The sequence below is a fragment of the Furipterus horrens genome, unplaced genomic scaffold, assembly GCF_987537825.1.
Source record: "Furipterus horrens unplaced genomic scaffold, mFurHor1.1.pri manual_scaffold_9, whole genome shotgun sequence".
Classification (NCBI taxonomy): Eukaryota; Metazoa; Chordata; class Mammalia; order Chiroptera; family Furipteridae; genus Furipterus; species Furipterus horrens.
This window is the reverse complement of record NW_028327179.1, coordinates 76,818,051-76,832,769: the sequence shown is the minus strand read 5'-3', so window position 1 is coordinate 76,832,769 and position 14,719 is coordinate 76,818,051. Positions and strand designations below refer to the sequence as shown.

The window sequence follows — 14,719 nt, the reverse complement described above, 5'->3', positions numbered from 1 at the left end:
TTGGAAAAAAGTTTATAACAATAACAAATTACAAAAACTTTGAAGATTCTGAGATGTAACTCTATTTGGAAGCCAATAAATCAGCCTGTTGAGGTTTCATGGGTGCTGACAGAAGAGAAAGTCAAAAAACTTTACCTCCTATAGAAACAGCAATAGCCAGAGAATGTGCCAGTTTTTGAGTCCCAAGGGAAACATGAAGATAGTGAGATAACCCCTGTGCATACAATGGGTGGCACTATGGGAGAGGAACCCAAGTTCAGGGAACCTTAATATTTTATAGTGGGTGGGAAGAATACTTGTCCTTTCTATTGGAGAGGGATATTATCTTCATTATATTAGACAATAAATAAACCTGCCTTTTTCTCTGAGGGACACTCTTTCTTAGTTTTCAAGACTTTTTCTATGCAAAAACCTTTGAAAAAATAGTCCAGAACAAAAGCAGCCAGCAAGACTGCTCAAAAGATATGCAGAACTGCAAGAGACACATGGAAAACTATCTCCCAACAACAAGAACTTGACTTTTCAAAGATTTAATTCTGAGTTAGGGATAAAAGTGAGCAGGGTGCTTACTCGACTGAATAAGCTACTTAAATGAAAAGAAACTGATAATTATTTAAATTAATTGCCACCTTGTTTTCTTCTCTAGGTAACACAAAGAACTCAACTAAATCAAGGAAGGCAAGAGTCAGTAGTTAACTTGCACTTATACTTAGAGGAGAAATAAGTAATACATAATTCTCAAGATTTCCAAAGTCATTGAACAGTAACTGTACCCCAATAAGTTATTCTTCTCACAAAATAACAATCATGTAAAACTAGTCATAGAAACATTTCAATAACTACCTTTTTCTGGTACACAATGTAATGCAAATTAACAACAAAAGATTATCAAAGTTGCATCGATTTAAACAAAAGTGAAATTAAAATATTTATAATTTAATACTATTTAACATTGGTTTAATAAGGTCACTTCTCTGGCCTTCATACCTATTTAATACATACAAATATGCATGTACACATATGCATGTGTGTGTATACACATGCTCTGTGGAAAACCAAAATACATATCACAAAGACAATTCACCAACATTTAAATATTTTTCAAAGAATTCTAATCAGCTAGTCTATCAGAGTCCACTCACAGTTATGTTTATGTGTTATTCCAACGAGTATCCTTAAGTGACACAGTATAGAATACTAGTTAAAATCATGAACTGCAGAGCCTGAATTCTGAATTTCATATCTTAGCTCTGCTATTTATAAGCTATGTGACTTTGGGCAAGTAACTTTGATGTCCATGCTTCAATTTTCTCATCTGAAAACATACATAGTAACAGTGACCACCTGCTTGAGACTTTGAGAGAATTAAATGAATAAACACATTTAAATACTTAGAACTCTTAGTAAGAGTTCAGTAGATATAAGCTGATATCTGGTGTGTCAGCCCATAGAAGAACAGAAAACTCAAATTAAAATAGATGAAAAATATACAAAAACCAGATATTGACGAACAAGTATGAGGTTCAACACTTTTAAACAGTATGAAAATACCAAAATCACAGCATTGTGTCACAATCTGAGCACTGATGCAATAGCCTTTGCCCGTAAGAGCTAATGTGGCTGTTACAGTGTTTCAGGACAGCGAAGTAATTATTCAGAATGATTATTTGCCACTGAGACATTAGATGACTAGTTGTTTTCTCATTAAGAAAAGAAGTATTTAATATAGTTTGGAAAAGTGAAATTAAAAATAATTAAAATTAAAAAGTTAACTTCAGACATTTGGGCAATTAATTTATATAGACATATCATTTAATATCACTGTCAAGTAATGCAGCACCAGATCTTCATATCTACCTTTAAAGAAATTGATATAAAATAGCCATTGATTATGTTTAGTTGATTCCTTACCTATGTTCTCAGTACTTAGTATAAAGTTGGATCTTTAATGAATAAATAAAGGATTACATGGACATATCAATATTTGGTCTATCAATATTTTGGTAATATTAATAATACTTAAATTAAATTTTAGAGTTAAAGGTAAACCGTTGAAGAAATACATATGCTGATGATTCAATCGTGTGAAATGCTGTAAGTAAATTATCATTTGATTTTTACCTTTTCAATAGTCTATGGTGCTTAAATTTTACCAATATAGTTCTTCCTATTGGAATAAGATCTCCCATCCCTTTTTATTAATTCAATCTAACCTGGAAAACTACAGAAGAGATAATATTTATTTTTTAAAATCTGTGGATAAGATAAAGCAGAAATTGATACTAAGCTATGGTCGGTCTATTGTGTTTCATATTTTTGGCATTAAGGAAAGTCTGTTTCAATTTTATTTTGAACAATCACACATAAAAAAGTACAGTAAATTATATCATCTAGGATAGTTTGAAAATGTGATATATTAGTTAACATTGAATGTTTTAGAGTGAGAGAGTACCATGGAAATCAATGAGTTCAACTTTTTAACTTGTAAAAGTATGGCTAAAAAGCACTTCTAGAATGGCCTCAGCAAAACAGGCAGAGGAAAGAACCTCTGAATAGTCTCTCCTCTACATAAATAATGAAAGCACTAGCAAAAACTGTCAGAATAAACCATTTTACAACTGCAAATTAACCAGAGACTTGCAATAATCTGAGGAGCATTTATTTAAGAAAAGCACCTGAGTCTCAGTAAGAACATAAAGCTTTGTGGTACCTTAATTTTCCCTATTCCCATCCTCCCTTCCCAGCTCTGGAATAGCCTTGAAAATCAACAGCCAACAACTATGGTGAAAACCAGTGCCTTAGAAGCCAACAGAGCTAACAGAATAGGGGTGGAGCTTCTTCAAAATCCCATTACCAGAGAAATGTCATTATTCGTCCTATCTGGTAGTTCCCTAGAAGACCTTACTTGCAAGGCTCTTTATTTGAACCTGATATGCAGATCAACCAGGGCTCTCCTACCCCATGTCTGTCAAAAGTAACAGAGGTAACTGCTGAACACTGAGGCTGCCTGAGATGGTGGATACGTCAAAAAACATAAAAGAAAAGGCTGGAGCATAAGGGCCTTAGCAAAGTTCTGATATATTTGTGGGGATCTAGAAAGTTACACATGTGAATAGAGCTGTGCTCATGCCTAGGACTGTACACATGCTGAGGAAAGACCTAGGAAGGCCGGAAGATCTCACCTCTGGCTAACCTTGAGGCTTTGTGCACCCTGGGCAAAGGCTGGGACACTTACTGGTTCTAGGCATCTCAGGAAATCTCTGTTCCTTCATTAACTGACCGCTAAGCTAACTAAGCAGTGACTTCAGGGGCCACACATGACAAAGAATAGAGACCTTACAAAATTAGTTTAGGGAAGTCATCAATGAGCAAATAACAAACAACGATAAACAACAAACGTTGGGGAGGAGGGAGAACCTGATTTCCAGAGTTGCCATGCTGTATTATTTAAAATGTCAGTTTTCCACAACAACAACAACAAAAACCACAAGAGGTGCAAAGAAACAAAAAAGTATGGCTCCTATACACACAAAGATACATCAGAGAAAATGCTTTTAATGAGAGCAACTCCTGTCCTCACTATACAACCCTACCCACACTTGAACAACAGCAGCTCTTAACAAGCATTTTCTTGTTGGAACCTGTCACTTAATAAGATGCTCTAGTCCTATTTCTGCTCCCAGACAATCCCTTTTCCAGATGTTACAGAGCCATGTCATCATCAATTTTCCTTTAACCATTCTCTAGACTAAATATTCCTACTTCCTCCAAATTTTCCAAATATATACACTTCATCATCCTGATTATCTTTTTCTGGATCATGTTGATTTTATCAATGTTTCTTTGAAAATAATACTGATTTTTAACTTTATAAAACTAGGAATGCAATAAAATATTAAGACAACCAAGGTTGTTGTGGATGGGTTTGAATCCCACAAAAAAGTTTTTCAGATACTCCAGAAGAGTGGATGTGGGATTCTACCATATAGCACATAGTCAAAACTTGATCTTCTTCCTGAATACTAGACCCTGAAGATTACTTCCATGTTGAAGTGGGCAAGGATTGTTAATTCAAAACAAATATCCTAGTTTGATCCCTCAATTTATAATGTGTCAAGCTTATCACTTCCTCACTTAGTTTACAAAATACATAGATAACCCCTCAAAACAAGACAAAAATTTAAGTACTTACATCTGTCATCAGAATTCATTAATTGTAATTTATGCTTCTCTATCAAGAATCCCTCAGAAAAAGGTCTTATCTACAGACTATTTAAAAGATGAAATCAACTAACATCTCTATGTGTTTTAAATTATGTCCAAGTATCAAACCAGACCACCAAACTCTGCTATGTTAAAATATGTTAGCCTATGCCTTTGCATATTATTCTCCACTAAAGTATACTGAAGAACACCGTAAGTTAATTTTCAATAAAATTAGTGAAAATAATTAGCTAACTTACAGTAGTAAACTCTAAAAAAATCCCACTTGAAAAAAATACTATAGAATTTTGCTCCCTTTGGTAATGTGGAATATTCACTTCTAACATAAAATCATGCAAATGATTATGTCTCTTTTTCATCTGGGCTTTCAGAAAGCTCAGAGGCAAATATGAAACTCTACAACCCCACTTGTCCTCATATCAAGCATGTCTAATCACTCTGTTCTTACCCCTTACTTTCCAATGCTATTTATATTTTATTATTAATTCATTGCATCTTTCTTGCTGTGCACTGCATTAAATCCTTTATTTAATAAAAAAGATATAAGGTGTAAGCATAAATCTCTCTATACTGACACAATTTAATATTTGATGACTCAGAAGGCATTGTAGAAACCTGCAGCATATCACTCAATATTACTGATTCATATACACAATTACTTAATGCTAAGGATTAACTTTCCAAAAGAATATTCCTCTTCTTGATAAGACAGTATTTTGCCAGTCTTTTTTTGTATAAAATAACTGTTCTTCTCGGCTAATCCCTAAAATTCTTCATAGAAACAGCTGTGGGTTTATGGTCTTTTCTGCATTATCCCCATTGAAGTAATTCAATCTGAGCACAAGTTATGAATTTATTTTAAGCCAATGAAATAATCATGCATAAGGTTTACACTTTTCTATGCAAACTTGGATACCTTCATTGAAAAGCAAGACACCAAGTCTGGAGAAGAAAAAATATATAGATATGTCTTTGTATAATCTACTGTACTATTCACAGACATTTAGTTGCATAAATGAACATTTCTGTTAAGTGTGTCAGAAGAGGAAATAGAACTGTTAAGAGCTCAAAACTGCATTCCATTTTACAAAGGGTGTTTTATTCTGAATAGAAAAGAACTGAATTGCACTTATTTGCCTTTCTCAAAATAAAATACTCTGAGTTGATTTACCTTGAATATGTTTTCTTCCTAAATAATGCTATGCTAGCCCTACGTTAATAACTAAAGCTATAAATAAGACATATTGGTTAACCTACTTTACTTGCTGCAACATTAAAATTCTTGTCAACTATTAACTGTAAATAATAACATTACCTTTTTATCAGAGAAAAATTACTAATCCCTACATTTCCTGGAATCCATTTGAAGGCATGTCAGCATGCCTCATTTCACTTGAGGAAATTATACCCTTGAAATTATCCTCTGATCTATCTCCAAAATGAGTTTCTAAAATTAGAAAAGCAGCTATGGTTTTCACAGGCCATATCAAAGAGTTAGACAGATCTCATGTGCTTATGAAATAAAGAATAAATAAAATCTAGGTGCCATACGAGCCAGTATAATATTTTTATAATTGAGTTTTGATAATAAACATGACTCTCATGTTTGAAATGACTGTGTTAATTATCAGGTACAAATATATAATCTTCTGCTCTATTTCTTCTAAAATTAAAAAATTGAAAGACAGCAGTTTGTGAGCTTTAAACAGGTTGGACCACAAATTCTCCACTGATAATCATAAGCTCTGCAGGAAATAAATGCTTTAAATCCTTTACAAATTTAAACAGCAAGTAATAAAATTCACTATAGGACTTTCTGTTCCTTTAAGAGTAAGGATAACCAAGCTGTCTATGCCTTCATCTTGGCCGGAAGTCTCGGGGTTGTTGTGTTTTTTATTTTCATTTGCCTCAAGGAAATGATCGAAACAGCCTAGATTTCAACAGGCAGATTAAAACTGAGGACCTCGATGACTCCCGGCAGCAGACCCTCTCACATAGGCCATGCCACCTGAGTCAAGGACCTGCCATGATATCCAGAAACCGCATGTGTGGGGATATGACTCCCCTCCATCCCCTCGAGCTGCTTGTGCTGGTTCCTAGCCACCTACAGTCTGTATCCCAGTTTCTGCTATCTCAGACCCAGCCTGGGCAGCAAGGTCCGCAGCCAAATCTTCTCCCCTTTCAACAGCAACAAAGTTCTCTCCTCTCACAGACTGGCCCTGGCCTGGCATCACAGGCAGTTGGATGCCCTGGGCTTCCAGGATCCTCTTTAGAACTCCACCTGGAAGTGTCCCAGCATCTCCCAGTGCCTAAGCATCTGCCCTGCACTGGAGGGGCTGATGAGCCCAGTGACCTGGAGGAGCTGGAGAAGTTTGCCAGGACCTTCAAGCAGAGGCGCATTAAGCTGGGCTTCACACAGGGAGATGTGGGGCTGGCGATGGGAAAGCTGTATGGCAACGACTTCAGCCAGACGACCATCTGACGATTTGAGGCCCTCAATCTAAGCTTCAAGAACAAGTGCAAGCTCAAGCCACTGCTGGAGAAGTGGCTGAGTGACGCAGAATCCTCTCCATCAGACCCCTCAGTGAGCACCCCCAGCTCCTACCCAACCCTCAGTGAGGTGTTTGGTAGGAAGAGGAAGAAACGCACCAGCTTTGAGACCAACATTTGCCTGACTCTGGAGAAGAGATTTTAAGATAACCCCAAACCTAGCTCAGAGGAGATATCCATGATTGCAGAGCAGCTGTCTATGGAGAAGGAGGTGGTAAGGGTTTGGTTCTGCAACCCACGCCAAAAGGAGAAGTGGATCAGTTGTCCTGTAACCACACCCATCAAATCACCCATCTATACTTCCCATCTGGTCTCTCCCTCTGGGTCTCTGGGCCCCCTCTCCATACCTCCTGTCCATAGCACCATGCCTGGAACAGTAAATCACCCTGTTCCCCTGGGAACAACAGCAGACCTTCATCTCCTAGCTCAGGACTTCATGCAAGCCCCACTGCATCTCAAAATAACTCCAAAGCAGCAGCGAACTCCTCCTCCAGTTTTAACACTTCAGGATCTTGGTACCGATGGAATCATCTCACCTACCTCTACTGAAACCAAAAAGTTTCTCCTATTCCACCTGGCCCTTTATTTCCCATTGGAAGGAAGGGCGTCATCCCTTTTCTGTATGAACAGATTCCTTTCAGAAGAGCAGAGGAGAATCCCCACTATCACTGAACCTAAACTCTTTTTTTCATGAGCAACGGTCTCTGGAGATTTAAACTGTGATTGAACTATGTGTTGTCTTCTAGTGTTCTTGAAATATACACCAATCCTAGAAGCTGACCTTCCTTGCCTGTGCCCCACTCCATCCTCTAGTTCTAAATATTTCAGACAGCATCACTGTGGTAGTGATGTTTCAGAGAAAGGACATCTTACCACGATTGTCCAACTCATTCTGGGGACAGTCATTTGCCTGGTGTGCCAAACTGCCAGAAAGGGAGATAATGGTTTTAACTCTGAATTTAGCCACAATCTCTGAGCTACTTCTAAAATATGCAAAACGATTTGAATATGATGTCTCCACCAAAGCCTTGATGTTCTGTCTGTTCAGCAAAGTTTTCTGACTGAACCTTCTTTCACCCAATTTTCTCTTTAGCTTTGTCCCCGTTTCTAGAATCAAGTCCCTCCTCTTTACAGAAGGCTGAGTCCCTCAGTTCCCTGGGCATATTTCTCTAGTTACAGATGCTCTTCTGTCTGTTACACCTGTTGCAGAGTTCAGGAGCATTTGTTCCTTCTCACCTTCCCTGTATTTTTTCTTATCTTATTCTCTCTCCTTTCTCCTGGCTGTAGAAGGAAGAACACAAAAGCAAACATGCAACAATTATGCTGACAAAATACCTGTATACATCCCTGTCCTGTTTTTGCATTATGTTCTTCTCTCCTTAATGTGGAATTTCCCAACAAAATGTTGAACTCAGGTGTGAATTTTGAACATGTCTGTAACATTGTATCTTCTTTAAAAAAAGAGAAGAATTGAAAAATACCAAAGTGTGAAATACTGTGCTAGCTCCCATAAGAGTTCCCACGTGGGCTAGGAATCCTTGTTTACTTCCTGGAAACATTATTTTAAGTCTCCTTTGTGGATCAGTGTGCTGAGATGTAACATGAAGCCATTCTAGAAATGATAACTTAAAAAAAACTTCATATCCAAGGAAAAATTGAGATTCAGAAGAATCTCACTGTTCCTAAATAAATTTGTATAGCAATAATATAAACTATTCCACTATTGATAAGAAAGAGAAAAAAAAAAAGTAAGGTTAACCAACCCCATGCACAGGAAATGCAGCAGAAAAACTCTTCTTATTTCTTAATAATAACAGGCCATCATATCTCATTTAATCCTCACAATATTTCCCCATTAGATAGAACCATCAAATTGAAAAGACGGTATTTACTGTACATTTTTTATTTTTATTTTAAAAAACGGTTATAAAGAGACTAGAGTCAGAGACCCAGCAAGTGCTATCTTCACAGGGAGGCCGGTTCCAGCAGCAGGCATTCCCTGGCCCACTCATCAGAAGAACTGCTTTACGAACTGCTAGTTCAAGCAGTGTCTCTCGCTTCTGTCCACCTAAATGCTCATCTATAAGTGGGAAGGTGTTAAAACAAGCAAAGTGGGAAACCACATGAAGTCCCCAAAACCTTGACCTAAAAATCTACCTTCAGCCAACACAAATATATATAACCAGAAAATGTATACTTTCTGGTCCTAACAGGCAAAAGTAGGAGCAATTTGGCTAGTGAAAATTCTAACCATAAGTTGCTAATTTTCCTATTTACTTAAATAAATATGCTAATAAATTACTGTTACTATTGTCATTAGCCACCACCGTTGAAGATTTATATTTATTATGTGTCAAGTGGTTTGCTAAGGGTTTCTCATTGAGTAGCTTGATTTATCTTTGTAAGACTATAATGAGGTAAGTACTATTATTACCTCACTTAATAGATAAGGAAAGTGAGGGTTAAAAGTGAAAAGAATCTATAACCCCTCAGCTTGCTCCTCACCACGTATTCCACATCTCAAAATGTTAGTGTCTGGAAGTATGGGCTTTAGAATCCATTAGATAACTCTGTGACTAGCCAGGTCACTGACCCTCTTTGGGCCTCCTTTTCCTCATCTTTGAAATGGAGATAATAATACCCTACCCGTCAGACACTTGCATTCAGGCCTCAAGGAGATAATGCACATAAAATACTTGACCATAGATCTATATACTCGTAAATATGTATCCTATTTGAAAAGTGCAATGTGTACTTTTCAATCTCTGATTTACTTCCATTCTCAGCTATTACTAGTATATACTACAAACAGGCACTGTTCTTAAGGTTTTGAATAGGTTAATTCACTTAACACTCCAGACAACCTTATGAGATAAGCACTCTGATAATCCTCATTTTACAGGCTGGACCTGACCAAAAAAAAAAAAAAAAAAAATGTGAGAAAAATGAAGGACAGAACTCAGAGCCTAGTCTAAACCACTGAACAATGCTTCCTCATTTAGGAAAACTCGTTCCTCAAAACCTCTTCTCCACTGACTTCCAGGACACTGCTTTCCATTTCTTCTCTGCCCACACTTGGTGACTCCTCCCCTGCCCTTAAGTGTTGCCATTCCCCAACTTCTGTCCTTGGCTTCATACATCACATCATCTCATCGTGTGATCTTTTTTTCTCCCATGCATTCATTGCCTCATATACATGCTGATAACACCTGTAATCTGTTAGTCCCCCAACTTATCCCAGTCTGTTCTCCACCTCTCCAGAGAGATTTGTGTAGTCTATGGGAGCACAGACTGTTAGCCAGAGACCATATTTCCCAGCTTCCCTTGTAACTAAGCACAGCCATGTGAGCCCTCTCCAGTGGAACGTGAGCAGAGGTGATGAATGTAGAGCTCCATGAATGGGATGTATTTCTTCCCACCTCCTCCTTTCCCCACTGAATGGAATTGGAGAAAAACAGGAGCAACTTTGGAAAATAGGTGTTAGAAAAAAGCAAAGCTGTCTCACCATCCTGGGCCCCTGGATAAACTTTTACAGCAGAGCTGCTTGACAGACTGGACCAACTGACTGGTCTGTGACGGACAAACAGGCTCTCACCTTATTCAAGCTATTGTAATTTGAGTTAGCTTTTTCCCTAATTAATACACACAAAATCTATCTCTTTGGCTATTTTCTGCCTCCTAAGCTTAATAATCCCTACCAGGAGTATATGGAGTACCAGTACAGGGCCCTTAAACTCAGCATTTCCAAAGTGGAATAATCAAAGTCAACCTCTCTCCTCAAAAAACTGGCTTCATCTATTCAGAGTCCAAGTTCAAGTCAAGTGTCCTCGCAGCTTCCCTGTCACTCACTCCCCACAGCCAATTTATCACCTGGTCCTGCTCATTCTCCCATTTCATAGCCTAACTTTCATTCCATCCTCTTACAGGCACTCCCATGAATGACCTGCAAGAGTTTCTTACAGACTTCTCTGCCTCAAGCAAGGCCCAGTCCTCACCTCAACCCGTTCTCTGCCCACACGGTGACTTTTAAGCACAAATCTAAAATTGTTACTTTGTGAGGTGCTTTTCCAGGTCAAAATATTACAATGGCTTTCATGTCAGTAAATTCTAAAGGCCAAATTTGCAAGTCTCTGCAAATAAAGCACAAGGGGAAAAGTTTGAATAGTGAATGGGTAACAGGAAACTCACAATTGAATTACCTAGAGAAAGAGAATGAAAGAAAAGAAAAATGCATTTATATACCTGAAGCAAACTGGCAGGATAGATAGTTCAAGGTCTGATTAGATCAAGCAAAGCCTGGAGATAAAAGGGATTTTCCCCAATCAAGCCCAAACCGCCCTGCAGGACTTTCAATGATAAAACAGATCTCACCAGTGTCAGAGGCCAGCTGATCCCCACCAGCAGCAGCTGAGGAGATAATGAAGTCAGCAGAGAGGCAGGAGGGAGTGTCTTTGACTTTGTATAAAAGAACCCTGAGAATGGAAGTTCTTGGGGCTATTCCATCTAACTAAACCACTGAGCCTGAAAGCTGCCTACTGTTTACTATCTGGGCAGGAGATTCTATGTGTGTTTATCTGAGAATGGAGCTTCATTACGAATCAATCAGAATCTCAGGACTACTCTGTCCTAAACCTTCCTTTCATAATAACATTTCAATTTTGTAAACATGTTTGCCTTTTCATGTTCCGCCGATACCTGCAGGCTTCTGTAGAAAATGCATGCATTATGGGGTCATCCTGGGCACTTCAGAATCCAGCTCTATCCTTTCCAGCCCTGCGAGACCTTCAGCATGCCCCAAGCATCACCATGCTGTCTCGCTTGCAGCTCTAACTCTGCACTGCTGCCTCTCTGCTTGGAATGGCCTTTTTCGGCCCCATGCCACCCAAATATTCTCTGCACCTGGCTAAGAGCTCAATGAATTTCTATCCCATCTATGTGGTCTGTGTATCTCAAACATAAAAACAAGGGCAATCAAGAACTGCCTACCCTCTGTCAGGCTCCTACCTGCGTCCCAATTCAAGATCATCTAATTCCTACCTCTTATTCTAGCCACTGCTGTGAGAATCATTTCTATGCAGGTTTGACTCACTTTTCCTGTAATTGGCCAGTACCTGGCCAGGCACTTAAGCTGCTACCTCTCCCTTCCTTGCCTTGGACTTCTCTTTCAGCACTTACCCCTAACTGTGGTTGTTTCTTGTGTGGCAATTTACTCGGTTCTAAGAAGAATCCCACTAGCAACTTAAGAGCAGGGTTGCCTGGGAGAAAAACAATCAACCCAACAACTCTGTGAGCTTGCCTAAGGGAGACACCCTCATGCCCCACCTTCTCCTTATGTATCCACAACACTATGTCAAGTCTCCACCTCTAGCTCAGAAGTGCTGAGGAAATACTTGTGAGTTTAAGATGCTGTGTGTGAAAATTATAGAATAAAAGTTGTTTCTATTAGTCAAAACAGACATACAGTTTGACTCACTTTTCTAATTAGTCAAAGATGTTAGCAGGAGATGTGTTAATTAAAAGTGCTGAGGTACTGCCCCACCCACCCCCAAAAATGTACATAGATTATATAACAAAAACCACTTGCCAAGGACAGCTGGGTACAAAGATGAGTAGGGACAGGACTTCCAATCTGGGCGAGAGCTGGCGAGGGCTGATAGTGTAAATTCATGACTCTCAGCTCACAGAGCAGATAACACATAACTGAGAGAATAAAAACTTCAAACGACCTATCCCATATGTTTCACCATGAGCTGCCCCGACATTTAACCTGGGGGAGAACCCCTACATATCCATGTACAATCTGTGGCCACTGGACACTGTACATACTTGTCATCATCTGGGTTCTTTGTCCTGCAAGCTAGAGACAAAGAAGACATCTCTTCACTTCCACATGCCCTGCCCTTCTCTAGCTCCCTATTTATAGATGTTTCCTGTTCCTTAGAGAAGTAATAAACAACTATCTGAAGAGGTAGAAATGGCCCTAACACAGTCGCTCAGTTGGTTTGAGTATTGTCTGGTACACCAAAAGGTTACAGGTTTGATCTCCAGTCAGGGCACATGCCCAGGTTGTGGGTTTGATCCCCAGTTGGGGTGCCTATGGTAGGCAACCATTTGATGTTTCTCACATTAATGGTTCTCTCCCTCTATCTTTCCCACCTTTCTTCTTCTCTAAAATCAATAATAAGCATATCCTTGGGTGACGATTAAAAATAATAGTAATAATAAATAAACAAATAGGCAGGAATGTTTTCATTCAAAATCTGTCATAAAAAAATTACTGTATTAGGAATATTTGATATTCAAACCCAACATCTCATGAAACATATAAAGAATATGGGTCTAAAAGAGTAGACACAGAATGTGGAAAACATCTCTCTGTCCAGCCCTCACGTAAACTTCTGTGAGTACTACTTTCCTGAAGAAGCAGTCAATATCTTTTCACAGTGGTCTTTCTCCTAGCTATAAAACAAATCTGTCTTTGGGGCTACATTTTACTTGATTCTCTGTCCCTTTTTGTTTTACATTTTGAGTTGGTCCATTTGAGGTAGGGCCTGCTGTGAGCCTGTTAACTTCCACCTATATTTTTTGAGGTGGCATACAGAGGAAGAAAATGCCATTTCAGTCTTTTTGAAGAGATATTTGTGCTTCATTTACTACCTGAGACAGCAAACAGTGCCACTATTCTCTACAACTCTGGTTATTCACACTTTTAGGGATGAGACAGCAAGGAAAATTAATAAATGCTATGGATCCTAGTCACTGAAAAAATGAACATAAAATACCAAAACAATTTCAGCAGCGTTACTCTTCCCTTGAAGCCCAGCCAAGAAGAGCACAGGTCCATGGGCAAGAGGCTGGAAATCCCTGCCCTACAAAGACTTTTTCTCTACCAGGCCTTTTTATCCTTCCTCTCTTTTTCCCTTCTCCAGATCAAATATAGACACAGAACTCTAGTAATTAAGCTGGTGGAAAACCCAGCAGGTGAAAGAAGGAAGAGATGCACCCCCATCTGTATTTTAATTTTAACTCTGAGTCCACATCTCACACCTAGTGCTCTTCAACATACCTTTACATGGCTGGGCCTTTCTCATCAATTGGTCACAGTTCAAATGTCACCTCAAAGAGAACCTGATCTTACCTGTCCTATCTCAAGTAACTCCCTCACCAATAAAGCAATTCTCCAGCATGTGACTCTGCTCAGTCTTCAAAGTGCTTACCAACCTCTGAAATTATTTTTTATTGCCGCTTTTTCTTGTTAATTGTTCATATCCTTAACTAAAATATAAGTTAAGTTATACAAAAGGAAAGATTTTTATCTGCAACATCTTCCACTCTATCCTCAACATTTACAATAGCACCTGGAACCCAGTAGGTACTCACAAAACATTTTCAATGAGTAAACATTATGAGATCAAACTGATGGTCAGAGGTATCTTCAACTGTGATTTTTAAATGTATACTTTTATATATGTGTGTAGCTCAATGCAGATATTTGAGGAGTTATATGCCAGACCTAATAATAACTCTGATGGGAATGTCTAAAATGTGCAACTGTTGCTATATTTCTGCTCTGTCATTTTTCACAGGTTTCAAATGTGTCATAAAATATTATTGGGTCAGGGACCAAGCAGGCCACCAGATGGTTGAGAATGATTTATTTCCATGATTTCAGGGGAAAAAATTGCAGGAAGAAGGCCAGTTCTTATCTCTCAGCTTACAGAATATGAAAGATAAAAGGGACCTTGAAGTTCATCTAGTCCAGATTCACTCTTAATTTAAAAACCCATTCTACCCACCAATGACATGGCTATCTGACCTTGACCTTAATATTTTTAGAGATAAGATACTCACTCTTTTACAAGAGAACCTGTGTCACAATTGGATGGATTTTGATGAGCAAGGTTTTCCTTCTACTGAGTCAAAATTTCCTTCCTGTGACTCTGGC

General features: G+C 38.5%; 1 protein-coding gene and 1 pseudogene across 2 annotated transcripts in view; one reads left to right on the top strand and one right to left on the bottom strand.

Annotated features, from left to right (window-relative positions):
• Positions 1-14,719, bottom strand: part of TSPAN12 (tetraspanin 12) — a 126,079-nt gene that overhangs the window by 55,542 nt on the left and 55,818 nt on the right. The window lies entirely within an intron of this gene.
• On the top strand, positions 1,517-7,334 carry LOC150001972 (POU domain, class 2, transcription factor 3 pseudogene; annotated as a pseudogene).